General features: G+C 35.4%; 1 protein-coding gene across 1 annotated transcript in view; it reads right to left on the bottom strand.

The window, feature by feature from the left end:
- Nucleotides 1-16605, bottom strand: part of LOC149780379 (uncharacterized) — a 29109-nt gene extending 12504 nt beyond the window's left edge. Inside the window, exons 1-2 of the mRNA XM_089937286.1 lie at nucleotides 16426-16605; nucleotides 13936-14009 (exon numbers count right to left, since the gene is read on the bottom strand). The gene's annotated coding sequence lies outside the window, so the exon portion shown is untranslated. The remainder of the gene's footprint in view (nucleotides 1-13935; nucleotides 14010-16425) is intronic.
- Nucleotides 16606-27978: the final 11373 nt, after the last annotated feature.

Here is a 27978-nt window from a genome sequence, read left to right as displayed (position 1 = left end):
GAGAACTTAGAGATTATAAATCAAGTCTTTGTTTTATCAACTAAATCTTGTTTATGTTTTATGTTTGATTGGTATTTTATGCACACCGATTGGAACAATCATACCATAGTTCAGCATTAGTATTACAATGTGTACATTCCAATGTTGTTCAGTTCATCCAAAAGTAATATGGCAGTGCAAGCAAGGTCTTGTGGGTAACTGACATAAAAAGTTTATTTATGACATCAAGGTGGAACATGTAACCTGCCTGATTGTGGCACCAAAACATAAAAAATGGGTTTACCCTGGACTCCTTATCGTTGATTAGCCAGTGGTTATTCTGAGTAACTCACCATCCAAATCAAAATGTTGGCACCTTTTGTGGTTCATTTACTTCAGGGATGCACAAACCCAGGCCTGTGAACGTGTTCTGTCCAGCCCTCAGGGCAAATTCAAACAACACAGAAATCTGGCCTGTGAACAGTAACTACATTAAAGAAATTAGTGCTTGTGGCCCTCAGGTGGTCTTAGAAAATGCAATCTGGCCCTTGGCTGAAAAAGGTTGTGCACCCCTGATTTACTTATTCCCTTGGTCAAAGTTGCCAATTCTACAATTAAAAAATCAACTGAAAATACTTTATTTATCACCATATAAAACAAGATTGTTGTATTCCAGTGGCAAGTGGTGTAATTATTGTTCAGTGTCCAAAACAGGTTCTGAAAAAATCAACATGATGTCACAAAGAAGACAACGAAACATCATCTTATACAGGAAAGTTAAAATTATTAATTTTGAAATATTTAAAGTTACATTCTTGATGAGTCTAAACAAATTTTTATATCCAGTTAATCTCTTAACAGGTAATATGAACACCTGAAAATATGTTCTCTCCCCAATACTTGATATTTTTGTAAGGCTACGATGTCTACCACACTTTTCTTTATTTACAATAATCAGCTGTTTGCAATTAATATGCTCCTCTGCATCAGAAACTTCTCTCATACATACTGCTATTATTGTTAAAGGCACCTAGTCTTCTACTGACATCTTAGTGTTTTTCATCTATAAGAAAAGTTTATCTTTCCAACATTTTTTCTCTTCATTTTTTTATATGGCTGATAGTAGGGGTACAGCATTATATCGATACATCAGCAATTGGAATTGATATTATCATATCACATTTTGTAACAACTCAAAACCTTATGATCAATATTTTAAGATACGCTGATTATGGAACTATTTAGTTTACTGAAAATATTGTTGTTATAATGAAAGAACACCATAATCAGACAATAAACCCGAACCAGATCAGTTACCCTAAAAGCATACAAATGGAACTATCTGGACTCACTTTCACTTTATAAACAAGGCAGATCATTGAATAATAAACTGTTAGCATGCCATAAATAGTCGGAGCTACTCTGGAGGGATTACTAGTACGCACCAGACATATGCAATAACATCATCCATCTGTGAAAGTTGGTCATTACTCACCTCTAACCTGGAAACTTGTGTTTCTTACAATGACCATACATATTATTTATCTAAAGTTTTCCAAACAGTAACAGCCTATAGAACATGTTATTCATTACAACAAAAGCGTGCAGACTCAGCAAATCATGTTGGCAGTCCTAACACATGGGTTTTCAAAATGGATGCTTGCCAGTAGATTTGAATATGATTTCAGCTGACAATACACATTCCCAGTTGGTAGTGTTACATGCCCATCTTTTATGGATATGCTATCAAAGGAATAGATTCTGAACTTTCTAAAGTCATCTGTAATGTTTCTTGGAAACAATGCTCTTCCATTTTCAGTTGTTTATTTCCTCTTTGATAAGTCTAAGATTATCGGTAGTTGTTGTTGTTGTAGGGTTTAATGCCATTTTTCAGCACACGATAGGCTATACATGGTGGCCAGTATTAATGGTGGAGGAAGAACCCGGGAAAACCCAAGAAAGAACCACCGACCCACGAGAAGCTACTGGCAAGCTTTCTCACATACCCACATTGGCTGAATCCGAGACTCGAACCCACGCAGACAGAGGTGAGATGGCAGTAATCTGTATCGGACAGCGCTTTAGGTCACTTGGGGCCCCCGATTACCGGTAAGTGCCTATTATTTATTCATTAAAGCTTTTCTTTTACTGTATTACTTAATATGAATAATTAGTGTAATTCATTTATATATTTTGTCATATCTTTAATTACTGAAATGATTAAATGATATATCAATGTGTCTATATTTTTTCTATATTTATACAAGGGGTGAATAACTGATAAAAAATGATACTTACCATTTAGAATTTAAATTAATCTTCAGCAGTTCAACTTATTTGCCTTTTTATTCTCTAGGCTGAGAATTCACCAGAGACAGTGGTAGCAGGTACATGCATTTAGTTATGTCAATTACAAAAAGAAACTACTGACAACACCCCATCTTCGCTAGCCAAGGTTCTGATAACCTTATCTACACCTTCACATATCGAGCAGATATTTCTGAGCTTCGGGTCTGATAATTTCATTGGATGTGATGGCATAACAACCCCATCCAGTCAAAATTAAGTTGTTCAAATCTGAACACTGTTCCTACATGATCAAGTCAAGGGGAGCACACAACATGAATGGACTGATAAATAAGCAATTTTCCAGTGTCGGTCCATGTTTGCACAAATATCTTTCAAATACACCTGTAATGGCTTCCCTCTGGTATACAGTCATACCTTTGATGTTAAACTTAAAAAGTAACCTTTATAGGTCAATTGCCACCACCATTTCTGGCAGATGTACAATGCACCACACTATTGGTTAGTTGACATATGCTAAGGGAGGCAACACATGAAATCCAATAGATGTCATGAGGACAAAGCACCAATATAGCTGTTCGATCCGCCAAGGTGTAGATAAGGTCATCGGAACCTTGGGTAGCAAAGATGACAACACCCAATGGCCTTACACAAATTAGCAAACACGAGGTGACTAACTCGCATGATCTTAGATCTGCCCCCTCCCCTCCAAATTTAAAGCTGCTTGTTTTATCCCCTCAGTATGCTCAGCTACTGATAACATATCAATGTAACATTTCGGATTTGTCCCCCCTCATATGATTAAAGTACTATGCTGATTGTTTAATAACCACATTTAAGTGACGTTTCTCTGTTGCGTCACATCTCGTCTGCTTGTATTGAATAAGCAGGTTCTGCTATGATGTATCATGCACTGAAATGTTACATTCAATTCTGATTGGCAGTTACTGTTCGTTCAAGTCCAGAGTAAAACAATAACCACCATTCAGACGTAGCTGTAGCTTATTCTCTGTGTGACAGTACAACACAAGTATTTAGATCCAACTTAATTGAAACAGATACAAAGCAACAAACTTTGCGCAAAAGCAGTTATTATATGATCTGTAAAGTGCACAAATCATAAGTCAGGAACAAGTTTGGAATGTCTCTTTTTGCACTGATTTATTTAATCGGCATGCAGATTCCAAAAACTTAGTTAGCATTATTTGCTTTTTCACTCACAGAAATGAGTGCTTGTGTCTGTGGCAGCAGTTTTGTATCTACAGGAGCATAATGTTAGGTATTTGGTTGTTAGTCATCTCCACTTCCATACTAGTCCTTAATCTAGATAAGATTTTCCTTGCATAAGGAAATTTCTTCTGGTCTGAAGATGAAATCAAAAGGCTTTCCAAATTTTATTGAAGAAATTGGAAATGAAATGTTTTAAAAGCAATCATGTAGTGCTAAAAAAACAACATGCTGACCAAGATAAGCCCTGCACATAATCAAACGGATCAGCCTAAAATGACATACCGGTAAACGGTTGAATAAAAATCACTGACATGTAAAAAGGTAGTATGTTTGTGGTTTTTTTTAATCCTGTCAAGGTAGCAACATGCATATGGACTGATTATAAGTCTATGTATGTCTGTCATCTACATATTAAAAATAAACCCAAGATGTCAACACATATAAAACAATACCACCTTGCTAGAGAGAAGCCTTCTAAAGCTGCCAAGAGCAACAAGTTCATATGTGTATCGATAATGCATTGTAGGCTGTGTATTATTAATTTGTATTAATAATGTATTGTACGCTGTATATAATTAATTTGTATCAATAATGCATTGTAGGCTGTGTATTTTTAATTTGTATCAATAATGTATTGTAGGCTGTGTATGATTAATTTGTATCAATAATGTATTGTAGCCAGGCTGTGGATCATTAATTTGTATCGATAATGTATTGTAGGCTGTGTATAATTAATTTGTATCAATAATGTATTGTAGGCTGTGTAGTTTTAATTTGTATCGATAATGCATTGTAGGCTGTGTATTTATAATTTGTATTGATAATGTATTGTGGGCTGTGTATCATTAATTTGTATCAATAATGTATTGTAGCCAGGCTGTGGATCATTAATTTGTATCGATAATGTATTATAGCCAGGCTGTGGATCATTAATTTGTATCGATAATGCATTGTAGGCTGTGTATTTATAATTTGTATTGATAATGTATTGTAGGCTGTGTATCATTGTCTCAATAATTCCTTGTAGGCTGTGTATTTTTAATTTGTATCGATAATGTATTGTAGGCTGTGTATCATTAATTTGTATCGATAATGCATTGTAGGCTGTGTATCATTAATTTGTATCAATAATGCATTGTAGGCTGTGTATCATTAATTTGTCTCAATAATGCATTGTAGGCTGTGTATTTATAATTTGTATTGATAATGCATTGTTGGCTGTGTATCATTAATTTGTATCAATAATGCATTGTAGGCTGTGTATCATTAATTTGTATCAATAATGCATTGTAGGCTGTGTATCATTAATTTGTCTCAATAATTCATTGTAGGCTGTGTATTTTTAGTTTGTATCGATAATGTATTGTAGGCTGTGTATCATTAATTTGTATCGATAATGCATTGTAGGCTGTGTATTTATAATTTGTATTGATAATGTATTGCAGGCTGTGTATCATTGTCTCAATAATTCCTTGTAGGCTGTGTATTTTTAATTTGTATCGATAATGTATTGTAGGCTGTGTATCATTAATTTGTATCAATAATGCATTGTAGGCTGTGTATCATTAATTTGTCTCAATAATGCATTGTAGGCTGTGTATTTATAATTTGTATTGATAATGCATTGTTGGCTGTGTATCATTAATTTGTATCAATAATGCATTGTAGGCTGTGTATCATTAATTTGTATCAATAATGCATTGTAGGCTGTGTATCATTAATTTGTCTCAATAATTCATTGTAGGCTGTGTATTTTTAGTTTGTATCGATAATGTATTGTAGGCTGTGTATCATTAATTTGTATCGATAATGCATTGTAGGCTGTGTATTTATAATTTGTATTGATAATGTATTGCAGGCTGTGTATCATTGTCTCAATAATTCCTTGTAGGCTGTGTATTTTTAATTTGTATCGATAATGTATTGTAGGCTGTGTATCATTAATTTGTATCGATAATGCATTGTAGGCTGTGTATCATTAATTTGTATCAATAATGCATTGTAGGCTGTGTATCATTAATTTGTCTCAATAATGCATTGTAGGCTGTGTATTTATAATTTGTATTGATAATGCATTGTTGGCTGTGTATCATTAATTTGTATCAATAATGCATTGTAGGCTGTGTATCATTAATTTGTATCAATAATGCATTGTAGGCTGTGTATCATTAATTTGTATCAATAGTGCATTGTAGGCTGTGTATCATTAATTTGTCTCAATAATTCATTGTAGGCTGTGTATTTTTAGTTTGTATCGATAATGTATTGTAGGCTGTGTATCATTAATTTGTATCGATAATGCATTGTAGGCTGTGTATTTATAATTTGTATTGATAATGTATTGTAGGCTGCATATCATTAATTTGTATCGATAATGCATTGTAGGCTGTGTATTTAATAATTTGTATTGATAATGTATTGTAGACTGTGTATCATTAATTTGTATCAATAATGCATTGTAGGCTGTGTATTTTTAATTTGTATCGATACATGGTACGTGTACTATTTCCCACCTATCAATTAATTATATCAATAGAAATAGTCATACATGATTGCAACATTCTAGGACTTGAATGTCTATACATAACCAAGCTTACTGTCTATACAAGATCAATCCTGTGACTAGGCTTTTATCATTACAAATGGTCATCAACCTGATCTTATTCAACCAAGCAGGATGTGATTCAACATATGGAAGGAAATATATGAGAGTTAAATGAGGAGGTTCAAGGTAGTCCCAAAACCAGTTCAGAGTGGGACGATTCATGATTCATTCACAATGTTTCGGCACACTGTACCAACCAGGTGGTTCAGTTTTGCATTTAGTGCTGAGTGTGTGTGTGATCTGTGTAATAAACTATCTACATATAAAATTTTGTCCATTTACTCAAAAGAAAATATTAGTGTAGTGTTTTCTTTTAGTTAAACAAATACAAGTTTTAACATTACAATGAGCTTATTGATAGCAATTCTCCATGTGTATTGTTGTTCATATTTAAGAAGTAATTATTACCAATATTGTTAGAGTTCTTTTGATGTCAAAGACAAAACATTAGTTTTTATTTGTGAAAATGTGATTGCAAAAAGTTTGTAAGAGGTTTTCTCACAGATTTATGATCTCCAATAAGAATGATATAACAACTATCCCCTTAGATTAACACAAGCAAGACAGATCACATGTTTAAGAAATATTGCTCAAAGGATAAAAATTGTACTTAACCTACCCTGAACTTCAGGATGCCAAACCATAAACTGAATGTGCTTGTTGATACTGGATGATGGAATAAATTCTACATGAAGAAAGAAAATGTACCAAACATGAAAATGGCATCTTTCATCCTTAACTGGACCACAATGATGGGCATAGTTAGCTAAGTCTATTGCTTCACTCCAATGGGGACTGAGAATGGTTCAGATGATTCGACATTGTTCACAACACGAACTAGCATGCGTCATGGGACTGCCAAACCATCCAGATGAATTCATCTGGGCAACCAAATATTACCATGATCTTTCAAAGGCCTCCACAGCTGAATGTGTCAAAGGCTTTGTCAGGTTGATGACTATCGTGTACAAGACAGAGTAATGTTCCTAGCATTTTTCCTGTGGTTGACAAGCAACAAACACCATGTCTATGGTCCCTCTTCCTTTCCTGAATCCACTAACTCTCTGGCAGGAGCCCTTGATCACTGTGATGCACAAGATGATTCAGCAGAATTCTAGGAAAGAATCTGCTGGCTACTGACAATGGATTGATAGTAAAGAGATGCCCTGATGGCTGTTGCAGGACTGTCTGTTGCCTTACCACTTGTACATGTAATCCTGGGGTATATATAGTTCATGGAGTCCACATTGACTGAAAGAGATCAGTCAGCAACTGTGCTATCTGCAAGCCTCAGGCTTTGTAGACTTCGCTGGTATAGCATCTGCTCCACGTTCTTTACCATCTGACAGACAATGGATTTGCTTTCTCAGTTTCAATCAGTGTTGAAGGATCAGCATGTGATATGTTGATTTCCACTTGGGCAGTCAATCAACTACCTATTCACTGAGAGATGACTCTTACCTGCCGATGTTGCTGATATATTCTGCCCATCCTTGATGTATCTTTTACTCGTCAGTGAGCAGGGTGGCGCTGTCAGCACTCAGTATTGGAGATGTTCCTGATGACCATGGCCTGTAGACTGGCGTGAAAACATCAAAGTTCTTCATGTTATTCCCGTCTGCATAGGACCGAATCTCATATGCTGTATTGATCAGCCACAAGTCTTGCAACTCTGAGTTTGCACTGTACAGTCCTCTTGATGTTGTTGATGGCTGCCTTTTTGGGTGATGAAGTAATGTCTTCTAAAGCGGCCTTCTGTTGTCAGAGTGTTTCATTCAGAAGTATTGAGTCTATGCTCTTAAAATGACAGGAGTGAAAAGCAGCAAGCTTTGTAAATTTCAACAAATAATTTATTTCCCAAGGATAAAAAGTGAAAATTTAAAAAATAAGAACTTACAGTATTGCAAATTAAATCATAAAATAATCCTAGAACTACTGATACAGGTCCTAATAATGAAAGTTCTGAATAGACTTCGGTGAAAAATCTAAATTAAATCCAACTATGTGTTGATGTGCCTGTGATTGATAATAAAGTGTTGATGTGCCAACAGTCTTTTTATGAAACACTGTAATATAATTCCAGGTCTGAATTCACTATAAATCTAAGTGAATGTCTCTGTCCAAGAATATTATTATATTGTTTATCAGCACTCATATTTTGAGAGAAAAATCACTTGAATCACAGAATTAGAAGAACAAATTCCAGCTCAAATGAACTACTGGCCACAACAATAATATAATTTTATTCCACTATATCTTAAAACAAAAATCACAGACTTTCTGATAAAACATCAGTTATATGACAAACTAAGACGCAAAACCAAACCCCAGATGAGGATCAAAAGTTCATTGTTCTAGAAAGATCCTAGTTATAATTAGAAAGTCCCTCACCAAAATCACAATAAAACATACGATAATCATAATGGTAGTCAACTATTAAAAAATACATACAATGTCCTTGTAAGATAATGATCCTCGCTCTGAGAAGAGAAAAGTTGTTGACCAAAAATGTCACTGACTAAATAAAATGTTTCATTACAATAGTATACAAATAAAATAAAATAAAAATATTTAAACAAAATTAACAAACAATGCAAATTAAATATACATAACAGAAGTATCTGTATGACAGCACAGTTCTCATCAGCCAATATTATGTTTTATGTGTGGGATGTGGATGCTCAGTTTTCCTTGACATTCTCATAGTTTGTATTGATTACTTGGTTGCAGAGTTCTCCAACAAATATCTGTTTCATATACTCCTCTTTCAATTTGGAGATATTAAAGTTTTGGAACAGCAGATTCAATCTGGATACTGAGTTTGGAGACTATGAGGCTGTGGTCAGTCCAGCACATTCTGTTATTTTTCATGGCCTTAGTCACTCAAACATCCTGCCCATCTCTTCTCCTGATGATGATGCCAGTGCTTTGAGTGTGGGTGCATCTGTTTAGTTTGGTAAGCGGAAGACTGTTGGTGATTAGGAGGCCATGATTAGTGTATTTCATCAGTAGAAGTAGTCTACTGCTTTTGCATTTCCCAAAGTTATCGCTGCCAATGATATCTTGACATGTCTGGTGATTAAGCGTTGAGGTCACAGGGGTTAAGTTTATCTGCCCTGGCTAATTCGGCAGCAAAAGGCTCCGGGTCATCATAAAAGTTGTCCTTGATCTCATCTAGGTTGGTCACAGTAGATGCAGAGGTGCTGATGGCAGTTGCAGGCCTGTTTCCAGACAATGGGAGTTTCATTTGCATTAGTCTGTCATTTAAACCCCTTGGGAGATTTGTGAGCTTGGTAATTAGGTGTGATTTCAAGACAAATGCAGCATCGACATCACAATGCTCTTCTTCACTCGACCACTAATATTATGCACACATCCAACATTGGTATACGGGTGAACTCTGTAAGAAGTTCTCAATATCCAGTTAGCATGAAAAGTATCAATTTAAAGCCTTCATCATTGTCAAAATTTACAAATTAGCTACTGGTAGTTATCATCCAATCATTTCAATCTAGTAAAGTTCACAATCCCTCTGGATAAAATATTAATTTTCTCCAGAGAACTGTCTCTATTTTCATCAAAATCGGCATCCACGTCACTGCCATCACTTGCTGCTTCAGCTGTTCTGTCCTATCTGCCATTTGTTTTCTCTACACAGTAAAATTCAGCTTTAATATCAAGTTTTCTACAAACCAGTTTTCGTCATCTTTGTTCATTTCGTCAAAGTGAAGATCACAATCTGCAACTGGCCGAAAACATCAATTTTCCACAAAGAACTGTTTATATTTTCATCAAGGTTGGCATAACATCGATGCCATCACTCAATGCTCTATTACTCTCTGCCATGTTGATCTCGCATTAAAACTCATGCTTGAAATCAATAATCCTCAACTCTGTCCATTTTGGTGAAGAAAAAGTAATGATTCCCACTACCTAAAATGTAAATTTTCAGATGAAATTAACTATATTGTCAACTACTTTCACAAGCACATCCATAACATAACTAGCCTCTTCAATACTAAGAGCCATTTTGAACTCTGCACCTTAAAAGTCAATTTTTAAATAGAATATTATCAGTTATGTGGGTTATTTAAAACTCACAATGTCACTGCATCTGGGATGTATTGCATGGTTAAATGGACAAAGTGGTACACAGAATGTTTATAACATATGACTCGAATCATATCCCAACTTAAATGAGTTAATACACTCGCAATCCAAGGGTGATACTGCAAACTGCAGTTAGTGGTCACATTACCAAGCGAAGTGTCGCCTAAACAATGCAAACTTTGCCTTCTCCTGTGTTTAAAGCAAACACATCTTTGTCCTGTGATTTTTAATGTACCTTAAGTGTCTGTAGTTTTTTAGATGCTCCTCACCTTAGCCAGGTTAGCTCCAGTGTTGTGTTGCAGCTTATGGCAAAATGTAGGCATCAAGCCATCAAACAGATGGTGTTGATATCAACTGCACAGACAAACTCTTGCACACACACAGGCATGTGTTTTGATAGCAGATTCACTAATAACTGTTTCCCAAGTAAGTTAGCAACTATCACTGCCTAATTTCTGCAAGTTATCCTTTGATGATAAAAACATACAAACTTGTGTTTCAAAACTTAAACAAAGAATAGGTAAACAACAATTTGTGCTTTAAGAAGAGAATAAAACCTTAAGGTAATCTGTAATGGGGAAACGATGGTGGTCATTGCTGTGTCTAGGAAGTACTACTTAATTAGACTGTCTGTTTTCGTTAACCACTGGGCAAATATTTTCCACGAACTATACAATTAATAGAAAGCAAAGTCTAAATATTATGTTATTTAAGATTTAGATTTAAAATGCAAGTCAAATGTATGGGACAATACTATGTTTTGGAATTCAAGATATGCTGTAAGGTCAAAGTTATTTTCTGACTTCAATCATTTTTGTGAAAACATGAAAAATGCAGTGAAACAAATACTATTTAGTCAATGCCTAACATTTCAAGAATGTAGACTAATAATAAAACATTATATTTGCAACAAGGCTGTAAAATGAGTGGGTAAATGAAAGAAAAATCCTCTTTCTAAAAGCACATGCACTCACATGTTGGCTGTGTCAATTTACTTGGAATGAAGGGTTTAGTCCACTTATATACCAACTTCAGTGCTTCAGTGTAATGTTAATGAGTATGGATGATAAAAACATAATACAAAAATAGTGGGATAAGCAAGTTTTAAAAAAAGTCTGACCTTCAAAATAATTTTTTTATATACAAAAATGTGGGATCTACCGTGGGTTTCAAACTTGCAAGTGGGACACACAGATGTTGGTGTTATATATAAAATAGGGTAATTGTGAGTTTAAAAGAAAGTCTGAAGAAAACTACAAAAAAAAATATTACAAACAATTTTTACCAGCTTTAAACGCGCGGACTACTGATTGGCAGCCACTGACACACAAAGGTGTAGGACTTAATTGCTAAACCTAGGATGGGAGTCAAAAAAGAAAGTTTCAAGAAACAAATTTTAAAGCAGCAAAAATCTAGTTACAAACTGGGATGGTCGAGTTTTAAAAAAAGTATGGACCTAAAACTATAAAAAGTTAAAAATAAAATGTTGAAAATTTGTGTCACATATTTCATCTGTCGGTGATCACAATAATTTCAAACACATGAACAGCATTTACACATAATATCTGATTATATGAAAACCAAGTTCTGACAGAAAAAGAGTTACTTCCCTTGCATCTGATTATAATGCAAAACCCTAAAACAAATTTGATCCACTCACACTATAACCACTGAGAGTTATTCCACATACATATTATTATATTAATATTATTATTAATATTCAAATGTTACAAAAGTAACAGTATAACATAATTATTAAGTAATACAGTATATCCCTAATACAACATACGAAGAAGCATTCCAGCTAAATTATCTGAAACAAAATTAGCATTTGGGATGAAACATCCCTGGCCAAGCTGGTTGTGGGTTTAAATCACACAGAATCTATTGCATGGGCGGGAGATGAGACAGGGGTAGATAGATCTTCTGAAACTTTCCATTAATTCATTATTTTCTTGTTAATTTCTGGAAAGGAATCATTATTCAAAGATTTATTATTAGATTATAACAAAACTACTGCCATAAAAGATCAACAGATGGTGCAGTGATTTTATTTAAAATGGAAATAGTCAATACCATGAGAGAAGATAATTTATAGCAATAGAAGAAAGGAATATACTGTCAAAATCAACCATTTAGAGCACAGGTGAACAGATGCAAGCTTAATGTTGAAAGCAAGTTATAGCCTGAAATGAGACAAAAATCATACAGCATAAGTTCCTCAGGTGACTCATATAACTCTATCTGTTGCTGGATCCTGTCAATTATACAACAAAAGAGACGATAGTACAGTGATTACGAATGTAATGAATGACCAGTGGTAAATAATCACATTTTCATTCGTGATATAAATGAAAGCAAAGTTAGATTGTGATATAAATTGGGGTATTTTCTGACAGATCCATCATTGTTTACGTAGAGGATTTTACCGTAAGAAATGAAATGAGCTCGGGTGATAGTGATGTCATCTTAGCAACAAAGTTAGCAGAAGATGTGGTGATGAACCAAAGTGCACTGAGGGCATTTGACTGAAAATGCTGCTTATTGTTTGTTTTACAAACCGTAGTTTATTATGATCGATACAAACAATATAATTCAGTTGGATTCAGTTCCTCACTTTGAAAGGATTCAACCACTGTATCACATGACTGGTTTATACAATTTTCATTCGTAACCCCATTTATTTTTCTCAAAACTATTTTAATATATGAAAAAATACTTCAAATGATACAATACTTCAAAAACTTACAGAGAAATTCTGTGAATAATAAAAGCGATAATAATAATAATAAATGCACTGGATAAGGTTTAAATTTGGCAGAAGTATATTTGCATCAGAGGTATATAGGAGTATAGAATTACCCAAGTTTAAAGAACAATGACTTGCAAATATAGAATTAATGACAATCCACTGCAAAAACGAGTACACATGTACTCTGCAGATAAGATATATAGCAACTGTATGAATATACACACATCCATCGTTCCATATGAAGTACATAGCAGCTGTGCAAATCACCTTTCCAAGGTGCATGGCAGCTGTGTGAATAGCCTCTGCCATTTCTAATCACTTTTGATATAAACCCAGCAAGACATACATCGCTAAAGATTGTAATTCTATGCTACCGGATGTGACTCGTTATTGACCAAAGAACTATTATTTACACATTAATGAATAAGCAACACTTATGCATCAAGAATACTTGTAATTTGAAATAAGTTAAAGGATCTGCCCATGTAACAATAGGGTTACTGGAAATGGCAAAATATGCTCAAAATCTGAACACCTAAATACTCATATTGTTACCATAATACTAGCTTGAATTGTGTTAAAATAGTGACAGAAAAGCAAATAAATTTTAAGTGATTTTTATATGAATCATTTACAGTTTTACTATTTACAGCACAATTCATGAAATAACAACATTTGGTTGTACTTGATTAGAGAAGTATGACAAACGGTAAAAGTATTTGCCACCATTATATGATATTTATCTTTAACGATAGAGTTTTTCAGCAAATAATAACAATAATATGAATTTCAAGGCATTTAATTTCATTACTATAATAATATTAAAGAATACCATTAAGAGTGTGAGACTGTTGCAAAGCAGAATATGTAATAATAGACAATGATAATTTGGGAAAGCATTCTCTTAAAAGAAAGATGTATTAAGCATTCTATGGCAGAATTTGATATTTACACTTAATTCATGATTATATTCCTCGTGACCATGCCCATTCTTCATAGAATCAGTACATCTGTGTCAAGTGAGTCCTGCAAATAGAAAGAATAAATGTAGTTTCGAAAGGTATGATACTTTAAATGGAGCAAAAAATGAATATAATTACATGTATATACATTTTGCGTTACTCATTGACTGAAGTTTCAATCTACAGTTGCATTATATTACAAAAACATCACTAATTACATGTATAGTCTTAATATTTGTAATTCCATGAATGCTGACTAATACATAAGTGATAGGTAATTTTATTTTTAGGTAGCCAATATACAAGCTAATTTTTCTAAAAAATATACTACGTCCTGTAATTTTAGGTGTCCATTTGTTAATTCAAAAATTCACGTTCAATTAGCAACTCTTTCAACAGGTATGAATCAGCAGTGAAGTAGACTTCAAATAAATGTACTTTACTTGGTTACTCAGCATAAGTCCAATTACTAGGTTGATTATAGCCGAGTAATTTACTTGAGCAGAATGCCAAGGATATCTAGTATGGCAGATATTTCCAAAAGATATATTCCAGTAGTCTGAAACACTTTCCCGATATTTTGGTTCATAAATGCTGCTCATCAAGTGTACCTAGATAGCCATAATCACTTAATCATTGTCAGGCCTGTGTTTCCAGTTAAAAACTCAGTGCAAGTGTGACTGTATGCTTTGCTGAAAGTTGTAATGATTTACTGACACGAGCTGCTTTCAAAATAAGCGGGCGCTTGGTAATGCTGAACCCTTTTACAGAGGACTCAGCTACCCTGTCATCAATAAATTATTTCCATTGCGGACAGAACTTACGTAGAATGTCCTGACTTTGAAGCAGGGCATAAGGTCCTTGTACTTGGTCAGTAATTGCCATCTTAGGAATGCCAAATTGTTGACTTTCGACCTGTCAACTCATTATGCCTCTTTTAACCACAGCAGACTACACTACTGTCAGTTAAGTTAAAATTCATGATAACAACATTAGAAATTTTTAAAAATTTATATATATATTTTAATTGAAAACTATATATAAAAATGAATATGTTATTAACATTACTGACTTTAAAAAAACGTAAGTATTATTGGTTTCCTATCTAAGTAGGATAAGTAGGATCTTAGGCAACATGTTGTCAATTATATACTTACATACAAACACATACTAAAAATAACATGGCTTTTAAAGTTTTGGTATAAAGCAATTTGATATACCATTGGTATACTATTGATATATCAAACTGTGATCTGCCCATGTGCAATAATACACACATATAAGCGTGCTGTTAATTCTAGAATTATATTAATGATACATTTCCACTCATTAATCATTAAAGAGTATGAAAACAATGATAAAAGTTATAAATTATCCCCATTTTCTAAATGAACTTAACATGATACACAATTTCATTGCAATGCTTTCTGCTTTCCATTCAAAAAGCGAATATGTGCATTAGCATGTGATATAAATAAAATATATGTATAGTATGTATGCTGTATCACTGATAAACACTCAACTCGACAGGCCTCATTTCCTTTGAATGAAAAATTTATAAATCTCATAATATATCATAGATACAGCATATATATATATATATATATATATATATATATATATATATATATATATATATATATATACATGTTTATATGAGAGATACCTATTTGATACACAGTAATTTTCACAAACAAATTTGACTGCCATGAAACTTTTATCTGCAAGATAGCATGTCATAGCTATGGACAATTAACCATTTTTTGTCATCATCATCATCATAAATCCATTATGCAGAATAAAGAGAAGGTGATGCAAATTGTTGCCAGGTTTTATCACTTAACTTTACATCTTCTTTGTTTATAAAAGATTATGTGCATTAACTGCTGGAGACAAAATTGTTTAATGTTGTTTTACTCATTATCAACAACAAAATGATACAACTTATCGTGGTTCCTTCATGAAAAACTGTGAGTGTATCAGTGTTGCATGTATAAAGACTTTTCATGATCAATGATTACTGCAATAAATTTCACTGTTAAAGAGTGTTATATATATATATATATATATATATATATATATATATATATATATATATATATATATATATATGTATATATGTATGTATGTATGTATTCAATCAAATATGGAGTGGTCTTTTTGCCAACCAGACTAGGGAATCTCCCCAACTGATCATGCCCTATGGCATCACGACGATATTCGCAATAATCATTAAACATCAGACGATACACTGAGTGTATTTAGTATTCAAGACCAATGCAGCTATAGTAAGTTTGACAAGAGTTTTATATCCGATGATAAGCAGAATTACATGCACTTTACAAAAGAGTGGTTTTCTTTGTTTTTAATGTAGAATTGCCAATAACGTTTATATTTTTGAGGTACCTGTACTTTGACAGATTTGATAAAGAGGGAAAGTCATAGAAAAGCAGCAATGGAAGAATAGTTTTAATATGTACCGATAAGAACATTAAGTAACGCGATAATACATCGTTCCGAGCTACTTCCCATTTCATTAACAAGTCTGAACTGTCTCTCTGCAAAAGTAATCAGACTCAGATGTTTTTGCTCGTATCTTACTGTATTAGCGAATATAACTATATGTGACACTTCTATCACAACAAACTTGGCGCCTAAACAAATACTTCCGGTCGGAATTGGCAATCGGAATGCTCTCTGCCATAAATTCGATGGTCGGCACTACATGGACAGGGCACAGCCTCGACAGGGAGCTGGAGTAGGTATGAATATTCATGACTTATGACGGGGCGAGCTTGACTGGTACACTAACGTTTTATTACCGATTGTCGCAACGTCAACTTCATTCCGCATACCGCATTCCGATTCGGCTATTAGTAAGGGACATTTTTGACGCGACATAAACAAACATTACTCCTTTTTCTGTTCCTGATGATTTTTACATACATTGCTTTAACAATATCTTTCTTTAACTTAACTGGTTCAATGATGTTTTATTTTCCGATAGTCGCAACTTTTACTGTTTGCTTCAGCAGTTAGATACAGAAATTAAATAAACATTACTTCCCTTTCTGTTCTTTAACGTTATTTTCCTATAAAAATATTAATAATATCATACAGGTTAGAGAATTTTTAAATCGTACTCTATGGAGATTTGAACCCAGGTCCACGGGTAAACGGCACCCATCGCCATGCCTGCACACACCAGCCTATATTCCATCACGACTAAGCACACATCACCAAAAAATGATGCTACTTAATTGGTTGTGTATTCACCCGTGTGTAGCAGACACACTAGCACGACGACCTAGTGTATATTTATAATTCTCTCTCTCTCTCTCTCTCTCTCTCTCTCTCTCTCTCTCTATATATATATATATATATATATATATATATATATATATATATATATATATATATATATATATATATATATGAATGATTAAACTTTTTAATTTCATAATTGTTTAATAAAAACTTCCATCAATATACATTATTTGATTAAATTATTATAAATATCCTGATCTGTCATCGCCGGTCGAAGGACTTTCCTGTGCAGAATACATCACTTGATATGCGTTACTAACTTTGCTTTCAATAAATTTTTATGTTCATATGTATTTTTCTTTTAGAATCATATTTTACTTCTATACATAAATTAAAAACTGATATAATACACGGGCTGTCATATCTAGGGACAAGGGGAGGGGGGTGCTTGTACTACCTCCCCGGATTTCACCTCTAAACATAATTTGGCCTACATCCGTTAAACTTAATTGCTGACCATTACATGTTTGCCCACCTGTTACGTGTTTAGGCCCTAATAAACAGCAACACAGAAAGAGTGAAAACAACAAGCTTTCTAAAATTTAACAAATAATTTATTTTCCTGGAAAAATTCTGTAAAAATGAGAAAAGGAGAAGAATTTACGTTTTCAAGATGGATGACGATGACGTATGATGTAGTTAGTACTGTGCTTATCTACAGTTCCCTACAAATAATGACACTCCGGTGTTGGGAATCCAAATTTAAATTTGTAAGCAATGTCTTTCCAAAATCTTTCTGTGAGCACAACTCAAAATATTTCCAGAGAAAAAAGAATTACTCCTTTTGAAATCGAACTGATCTGAAGAAAATTATAACTCAAAATCTGGCTACAACAAAATAATTAGACATCAGTGTAAAAAATTAAAAACTGAGAAATCTTTCTCTACGCAGCACTATTAAAACTAACAAATGCGCAGTAATGGAAAAACCGGAATTGCGAAACACAGGGCCACATGACCGTGTTTACCCAGTGTGACCCTGACGAAAACCAATCAGTTTTACTCTAAGAAATAAAAAATATAAAACAAATTGTTTATATCTTAAAGACAAGGTCCCATCATGACCTTGGGAACAGCCAATCATTTTAAAATAAAATAGAACTTGTTTACGAAGGTTGCTACAAATTCTGAAACAAGGTCAGGATTTAGATCAACACCTGTTGTTTATAAACTAACAGTCAAGGTCAAACTATTTTTAAAAAAGTATCATCTCTAGTGAATAAATTTACATTACAATAGCATGTAATGAAAAATAAAATCTTTAAAAACTAGCAAACAATTATATTGAAATAAATATACATATTAAATCAGATATAATTAAATCAAATATACAAAACACTTCCCCCATAAAGGAAAAGAAAGATTTATACATAAAGCTTTATTTTTACCACAGACTAATTATACATGAGATTTAAAAGAACTCATATAAATTACACAGTGTACATGAAATAATATAGTGTTGTACACGGGAAAGTGCGTCTGCTATTAAATTATATTTTCCCTTGACGTGCCTGATGTCAAGATTATATTCATGTATCATACAAAATTCATCTTAGTAGTCTTTGATTTTTATTTTTCATCTTGCCGATGAAAGTAAGGGGGTTGTGGTTACTAAATACAATAATCGAGGAAGGCGCTAACTAAGGTACACTTCAAAATGTTGTAATGCCAATATCAAAGCCAAACATTAATCGTCATGAACGTAAAAGTACAGTAGGTAAAATTAGAATGTAATACAGTCAAAGCTACGAACAATTAGCATAATGCATGCTGAAATAATGTAAACAGTGATATATGCTAGAATAATGCAATATTACATTCATAATTCATTATAACAACACTTTCTTTAAAACTTAATTGTGATCATATTTTTCTAAAATTTAATTTTCGCTGTTACTCATAATAGACTGACAGGAGATGACGGTCTATTCATTGACAATTTCAACAAAATCTGACTGCCATTCGATATAGATAAACTTAAAAATACATGCATGACATAATTTCAATTACGGTCCTGTATCAGTGACTAAACACTGCTCCCATTTTCATTTGTGCCTTTAAGTATATTTCATCCTAAACCACTATATATAACATGTTAATACTTATTCTATTAACGTATGAGGTTTGCATATTTCCTATGAACAATTTATTTACTAAAGTCTGTACGTAAGTACCTTGTGTATAATGAAGTTAGTAGATATCTTTTTATAGTTAATGTTTAAGTAATGATTGTTGGAATTTTTAACACAATTCATGACATAAGTGTATATCTTTCTTCGTGTGTTGTATTCACTATTTTGAGTATTGATTGTTACCATTTCTGTCATCATACAAATGTACATATGTTTCAAGTGGACAATTAGAAGGATATTAATTGAGGTAGCACGTGTTTGTTAGAAGATTCAAAGAAAGTGTGTGGGTTTTGTGACCCTGTCGGTTTTTGTGGGTTTCCTGAGAAGTATATAAGGTATTGTTGGCCGCTTCAATTGTTATAAGAATTCCGTTTTATAGTCAAAGCGAGTGTTTCTCAATAGACTAATACTGTTATTCATTTGTGATTTTTCGTATATAATTATTTTTATGAAGCTAAATATATAGCTAAGAAACTTAGTTATGCGGCAAAATATATCATTCATTTTCTTACATTATTGCTCCAACAATTTTCTCAAAGAATTTAATGTCGAGGTTATCGTGAACGAGATTATCAATCCAATTTAGTCATCACACGATGTAACACTTCATAAACCAAATTCCATCATGGTAATAAAAAGATGAAACGTTCATATCATTATGAGTCTTATTCACACAGACTTTACATTCTAAGTTCAATTCAACAGTACCATATTAATCTAGCAATCTCTATAAAACAAAAAGAGTATGCACCGCTTTTATCATTTTCTGATTTGCCAGTTGTCTAAGTCATCGTGAGGGCACAGACCGCTCTGGTGGTCTTGTGGTTAGAGCGTCCACCTCGGATGCGGAAGGTTATGGGTTCTAACCCCGGCCGAGTCATACAAAAGACGTTTTGAAAAAAAATGGTATGAAGAACTGCCTCGCTAGGCGCTCAGCACTAAGAGGTTAGTGTTTGGACTGGTTGGCCTAGTGTCCGGATAATGTGACTGGATGGGACATGATGCTACATGTCTGCGGCATTATGCCCTAGTACTAGATATCGCTGTAAACTTCCACAATGCAGACATTGTAGCGATATGATTGAAACATTGTTAAAGCTACGTTAAAAATCCAAATCACACACACACACACACACACACACATACATACAAACAATCGTGAGTGATGTCATGATCGACTTGGCATCCAATTAATGCACTTTAATTGAAATTATTATGTTATAGTGAAAGTGTAAAGCCAAGCATGTGTTCTTACCTATTTTACATTTAACAAATTGTAACCCAATCATATTTTCTCTTCTGGTGTAAACTTTTTGGCATCTGAATCTAAATCGTTCGTTCATAGAAAAAGGTACAACGAATGAACGGTATGGTGCTAAACATACTCTAACTTCATGTGAGATTGCCATATATAGAACTGTACCTCAAGATAATGATAACATCGTGGCTTTGTATGAAAACAAGAAGACTTTCATGGCTACTGAAATTTTATTCACGTGGTTTCTTAATAAATGAATCATCTTGTTTTTTTGGTTCAAAAGAATCAAGAGTTCGAGTTTACTACATTCCCCCCTCCTTAGTCAGGTTCAAACTGAATGAAGAGTTCGAGTTTACTACATTCTCCCGTCCTTAATCAGGTTCAAACTGAATCAAGAGTTCGAGTTTACTACAATCCTCCCTCCTTAGTCAGGTTCAAAATGAATCAAAAGTTCGAGTTTACTACATTCCACCCTCCTTAGTCAGGTTCAAACTGAATCATGAGTTCGAGTTTACTACATTCCACCCTCCTTAGTCAGGTTCAAACTGAATCAAGAGTTCGAGTTTACTACATTTCCCCCCTCCTTAGTCAGGTTCAGACTGAACCAAGAGTTCGAGTTTACTACATTCTCCCCTCCTTAGTCAGGTTGAAGAGAAGCGTACTCATAATTGCAATGATACTCTAGTATTGTCTTCTCGACCGAACCTGGACGTTACAATAAATAGCCAATCAGAGAGAGAGAGTAAACAAAATCCCACATGTACATGACCGCACTATGATCTATATGCGTAGCAAATGTTACATTATAAGAGGTTAGGAAGAAACATGTATCTCATGTTCGTCTATGCAACACTTTGCAGAAGCATCCCTTTGCTCCTTATCCAAAAGTCTACTGCTATAATCGCAACAAAGTTTTGTATACGTTTCCATCAAATAATGTATTAAATGCTTAGATACAACATTACATCTTTTTCAGATTAATAAAAGCTGTTGAATGCCTACGCGTAGCACCTTGTCGTATGTACTGTTTCAAACGATTACATCTATATATGAACCTATGCGAAGGCATGAAAACAACCTTGGTAAATACTTGCCATGGTTCAAAATGGTACAAGACCGTTAGACCTTTCTATAGCATTTTCCCTCAGTTCCCGGTCCAACAAATATCCTGAAACGATGGCATTTAAGTACTGTATATATTTGTTACAAATGTTATCTATAGCTCCAAACAATACGCCATTATTAGACTTCCACAAGAAGCCATACATGGCTCCTTGTTCGCTACTTGTACATGAAGGATTAATTAATATTTATTAATTAGTGTCTTTGTTTGTGTCTTGGACTCTTAACTCTTAGTTAAGCATCCGACCAAAGGTCCTTGTCCACTACCTGTAGTCAATGAATAAGCATGCATACATGGCTCGGAGTCTTATACAGACACTGTGCTTATCTTATATCAACCACCATCAATTCCTTGTCCATGTACCAATTATATTGGTTATGTATATTTAATTTGCTTTGTTTGTTAATTAGTTTTGTTTTATTTTGTTTTATTACATGCTATTGTAATGTAAGATTGTATGTTGGACTTGACCTTGTCTAAAATTGAGATCTTTTCTGCCTGACCCAAATTGACTCTTTTAAAATTTTATTCATTGTAAACAATTAATACATAGCTAAATTGTTCTCTATTAATAGAAGTAAATATGTTTATTTGGGTCTACGTCTTGAAATTTTCTAAGCGAATTATACATAATCCATGTTATTGTTTTGTAAACATCGGGATCATTCTAGCGTTATTTTCCATTAGGTAATGTTTTGAGGATCTTTTAGAAAATAGTAATTGTGACCTGAAGTCAAGTAGACAACTATATATATAGTGTAACCGAGAGGATTTTATGTTGTGTCTAGTTGGGTTGAATTTAATTTCTTTATTATTTTCTCTGGAAAAACAAAAGTACTCTGATAAAATTCTTGGTTAATGACATTTACTAGAATTTATAGCGAATTCAAAACCTAAAATTATATAACTATGATTCAACAAAAAGACTGTTGGCACATCAACACTCTAGAAGCTATAACAGACACATCACCGCCTTCAGTTTTGTATTTATTCGGGACTTCTACTGAATTTTATCCAGCATTCTAAATTACTAGGACTCATGTCTGTAATTATTGAATTATTTTGGGATTTAATTCGCAATACCGTAAGTTCTTTTATCTCATTTTCATTTTGTACTCTAGGGAAATAAAATCTTTGTGAAATTTTACAAAGCCCGTTTTCCAGACTCGCCCGCCGATTCACTGAATTCCTTAAGAACATCATAGCATAGTCAGTCATCTGCGGATTGTGTACCTAAATAAAGTTTGCCCCAGTTAAGCCACCTCATTATCAGGTTGACCAACAACTGGATTTTACCAGAACCGGACCGAACAATTATAATAACTCGAATTGAATTTGGCAACACTGAATGATGCTTGACCTGGTGCTTGCTCGCGTGTCGCTGAAAAGTCAATCGCTCGCGTGTCGCTGAAAAGTCAATCACGTTCATATTATACAAATATAGTATATTTATAATCATGAGATTATACTGTGCTCGATGCAAGACGGCAGTAGTGAATGGGGTGAGATTAGCGACAATGGGAATTAGCATTAAAAACATCCCCTGGGTAAGATTAGCGACAATGGAAATTTAACATTAACCACCCTGGGTAAGATTAGCGACAATGGAAATTTAACATGGGCAAAAAACCCTGGGTAAGATTAGCGACAATGGAATTTAACATTGGAGAAAGGAAAAAAAAGGAAATATCCATTCTAGGGACAAAGGCATTCGAACAATGGAAAAAAAAATATCGATTCTAGGGACAAAGGCAATTGAACATGGGGAATAGAGTTTGGGTCTGTCTAGGGACAAGGGGAATTGAACATGGGAATAGAGTTTGGGTTTGTCTAGGGACAAAGGGAATTGAACATGTTAGAAAAAAAAAAACTACTTTAGGGACAAGGGGAATTGAACATGGGATTTTTTTTTAAAACAATTTTTAAAAAAGGGGTAGGCAATGGAAAGTCAGTCTCTTTTCGAGAAATGTGGGTGGCCCTGAAAAGGGCCTTTGGTTTTATGTTAATATTAACATAGACGGCATCTGTCACATCTTCTTCTTAAACTCCTTCTAACTGCAGGTCCATACACAAGTACCCTCTTGAGGCATCCTTGTCTTTCTATGTAAACTCTTCTCATCCATAGACTAGTATCTGTCCTATCGACAACAGTCCACATGGATCGGACATACATGGGTATGTCCGTCCTGAACATCATTGTTGACACAAGGGTGGAAGATTGAACGTCGGTCCACATCTTGAGGCTCCGAGAACAGGTGAGTGATTGCGCTGAACTGCGCTTATTTATAGGGAGAGGAAGGATTGAAATGGATTGAGTTCATTGACCAATCCAAACACGAATGACAAAATTCAGTCAGCCCGCATCCAATCCGAAGAGAGCAGTCTGTGACGTCACGTGGTCTATATAGATTCGCTAGCGCCTGTGTGCAGTTAATCGATGCGAGACAGTGATTCAACATGACGGAAACTCAGAAAACGATTCACTGGGGTGCACCAGCAGTGGAGACCGCCCACGGGAACCCGGACTTACTTTCAGAAGAGGTACATTGGGATTTTGTGGATTTTCTTACCTCGCAAGAATTTGTTCCGGAACCTTCGTCTCATTCTTCATTACCGCAAGTGGAGAATTTTAGACAGAGACAGAAAGAAGAATTGGAGAAATTTATGCAACGACAAAAGGAAGCGGAACAAGCTTTTCTCCTACAGCAACAGCAACAGCAACAAGAAGAGGTAAGATAAAACAACAACAACAAGAAGTAGCAGCAAAGAAACAAGAGGGCGAAAATCAAACGGCCACGGTACTGTTGGACATTTTAGCGGAGTTAAGAAGTCTGAAACAGATGTATCAGACTTCTTTATCACGACCGAAGAGAATACGACCTTCCCGAGCTAAACACGCCAACCCTGTGACTAAGCCTATCGTACCACCCTTAGTGATTTCAACCCAATCATCATCATCAGAAGTAGGCCTCGGCCGTGGCAAAGGCTTAAGGCAGTTAATGTTGATTGCTTAAACTCACCCCTACACCAAAAAAGGCCCTTTTCAGGGCCACCCACTTCTCTCGAAAAGAGATAGCCTTTCAATTTGCCAATAACTCAAAAATCAACAAAAAAACCCCATTTTACCCTTATAGTACGTGTCTGTGTATGAGTGCGTGAGTGTAGCTTCTTATTTAAAATCAAAACTCAAAGACACTTACCTTATATAATTAATGTATTCGTTTCTTCATAGTTACAATCCAGTTCACAATTCACAACAGAACACTTTATAAAGTTCATACACTTCTTCTGTTTCTTTTTTTAACTCTCTCTTTTTTTTCAATTTCTTCACCGTCACAGTCTTTTCCTCCTCTTCCTCCTCACTTTCTTCCCTTCTTCTTTTCTTCTCCTGTTTCTTTTTCTTCACCTGGCTGCTTTCTTCCTCTGAAGAATCTCTCTCTTCTTCTGAAGAATCCCTCTTTTCTTCTGACTCCTCTTGTTTCTTTTTTGGGCAATCTGGAGACCAATGTCCTTTTTCTTGACAATAATAACAGGTATCTTGACTTTTGTCTTTTCTTGCCCCTGTTGTTTTTTTTTTCTTTTTTGACGGTCTGGACACTCTGAAGACCAATGCCCTTTCTTCTAACAGACATAGCAAGTATCTTGACTTTTATCTCGAAAGGAAGGAGAGTAGTTCGTCGGCTGGTCTGAAGAGAATTTTCTAATGACCCCTCGCAAAGCTCTGATGAAACGTTCCATCTGGGTAGTCTCTTCCATCGTTGTGCTCGGTTTGAAAGTGAAATGAATAGTGAAAGGACAAGACACACACCCTTTTATATACGCTGGTTTGCCATTTCGATACCATTACCACTATCATTGGATTCCTGGGATACAGTTCTTACTGTGAGAAATGTGACTATGGCTATAACAATCGAGAGCAACTCCACCCTGTCTGAGCGAAGGACAAGAAAGAGTACATTGTCCTGCTTGTCTGCGCACGTTTGTCAGCCCTGCCTGTTACCAATAACATGTGAAGACGCAAGGTTCACAGCAGAAATGTGCTTGTCAACTGCTGAAATTGTTCCCTACGTGTGGACAAGGCCTACGTACCAACAGTACCAAGACACACGTATGTTCAGGAAAAAAAAATGTCACATTTGTCACCACATCGTGGACTTGCAACACGAATGCTACGTGCAAAAATACCAACCCCCACCAGAGAAAGAGGACGGTCACAAGAAGAAAGGCAATTTCATCTTTTTCGATTTCGAATGCATGCAAGAGACAGGCATTCACATTCCTAATTTCTGCGTGGCTCATCCAGCGTGCGAGAAGTGCATTCAAGAACCTATCTTCAGTCATTGCCCTCACTGCAGCAAGATTCCCGGAGGGCGTGAAAAAATCTTTCGAGGACCGAACACGTTAGCCGATTTTGCCCAATGGGTCTTAGACCCCATCGACAAGACGTGGAGCCAAGAGGACATCGAACATTACGGAGATTGTCATCGTCATGCCACAGTGATGGCTCACAATTTCTCCGGATACGATGGACAGTTTCTTCTCAGATACTATACGGAACAAGGCACCGAACGTCCTAAAGTGACTTTGAACGGAGCCAAAATCATTTTCATGCAAGTGGGACAAGTGCAGTTTAAAGATTCGATGAGCTATTTGGCCATGCCTTTGAGTCGAATGCCTAAAACGTTTGGAATGACAGAAATGGCTAAAGGGTACTTTCCACACTTTTTCAATACGGAAGCAAATCAACACGCTGTTCTACCCCATTTGCCTGAGGCTCACTATTACGACCCCGACAACATGCGTACCGAACAACGAGAAGCTTTCTACGCTTGGTACCAGACTCACGCCTCCGACCCTTTCGACTTTCAGGAAGAAATTCTAAAGTATTGTCGTTCCGACGTGGACATTTTACGGCGTTGCTGTGGAAAATTTCGAGAACTGTTCATGGAACACGGAGGGGTCGATCCTTTGAAAGAAGCTTGCACCATTGCCAAAGCGTGTTCCTTAGTGTATCGACAACGATTCACGCCTGAAAACACCGTGGCTGTCATCAGTCCTCAAGCGACCCACTATGTCAAACGTCAATACTCGGTCAAAGCCCTACGTTGGTTACATTACTTGTGCGACAAGGAAGACAAATGGATTCAGCATGCCCGCAACGGAGGAGGCGAAAGACCATCGGAACGCATTCGGTCGATGGCTGGGACTTAGAAAACCCCAAGATCGTGTACGAGTTTAACGGTTGCTTATTTCACGGATGTCCCGTCTGTTACCCTGATCGTAGCACTAAAAATCAGTTTTTACAACGAACCATGAAAGACTTGTACCAGGACACTTGTCAGCGACGCCTAAAGTTAGAACAGCAAGGATACCAAGTGGTGGAAATGTGGGAACACGAGTACGATCACCGTTTGAAAACCGATCCCGAGTTTAAACGTGCCGTGGAAAGTTACAAGTTCATGGACCCCCTAAACCCGAGGGATAGTTTGTACGGAGGAAGGACCAATGCTACCTGTTTGCTGTACCAAGCCGACGAAGAGAAAGGAGAAGAAATCAAATACTTGGACGTGTGTTCGCTCTATCCTTACGTGTGCAAATATTGTCGCTTTCCTGCAGGGCACCCACAATTGTTCACGGAACACATCGACCTGAAAAACATTCGACAATACGAAGGCTTGATCAAGTGTAAAGTTTTGATCCCACGAACCTATACCATCCCGTCTTACCTCACCATTGCCAAGGCAAACTGATGTTTCCTTTGTGCCGTACTTGTGCCGAAACGTGCAACCAAGACCAACCTTGTCAGCACACCCAGGAAGAACGTGCCTTGACGGGAACCTGGGTCAGCGTAGAATTGTTCAAAGCTCTGGACATGGGATACCAACTGTTAGAAGTGTACGAAATTTGCCACTTTCCCAAGACACAACAATACCACAAGGGTGACCCCAGTCAGAAAGATATTTTCGCCGACTACGTGGATGCCTTTTTGAAACTGAAGCAAGCAGCCAGCGGCTATCCTTCCTGGTGTCACACTTCCGAAGACGAAAAGACATTCAAAGAGAAATACCATGAACAAGAAGGCATCTCTTTAGACCACATCGAGAAAAACGAAGGCAGGCGGTCGTTTGCCAAAGTGATGTTAAATTGCTTGTGGGGTAAAATGGCACAACGACCGTGTTTACCCAAGACGGAA

Source organism: Sinohyriopsis cumingii, chromosome 16, assembly GCF_028554795.1.
Source record: "Sinohyriopsis cumingii isolate HCF-2022 chromosome 16, ASM2855479v2, whole genome shotgun sequence".
Lineage (NCBI taxonomy): Eukaryota > Metazoa > Mollusca > Bivalvia > Unionida > Unionidae > Sinohyriopsis > Sinohyriopsis cumingii.
Note: the sequence above shows the minus strand (reverse complement) of the source record. Positions and strands in the feature narration are given on the sequence as shown.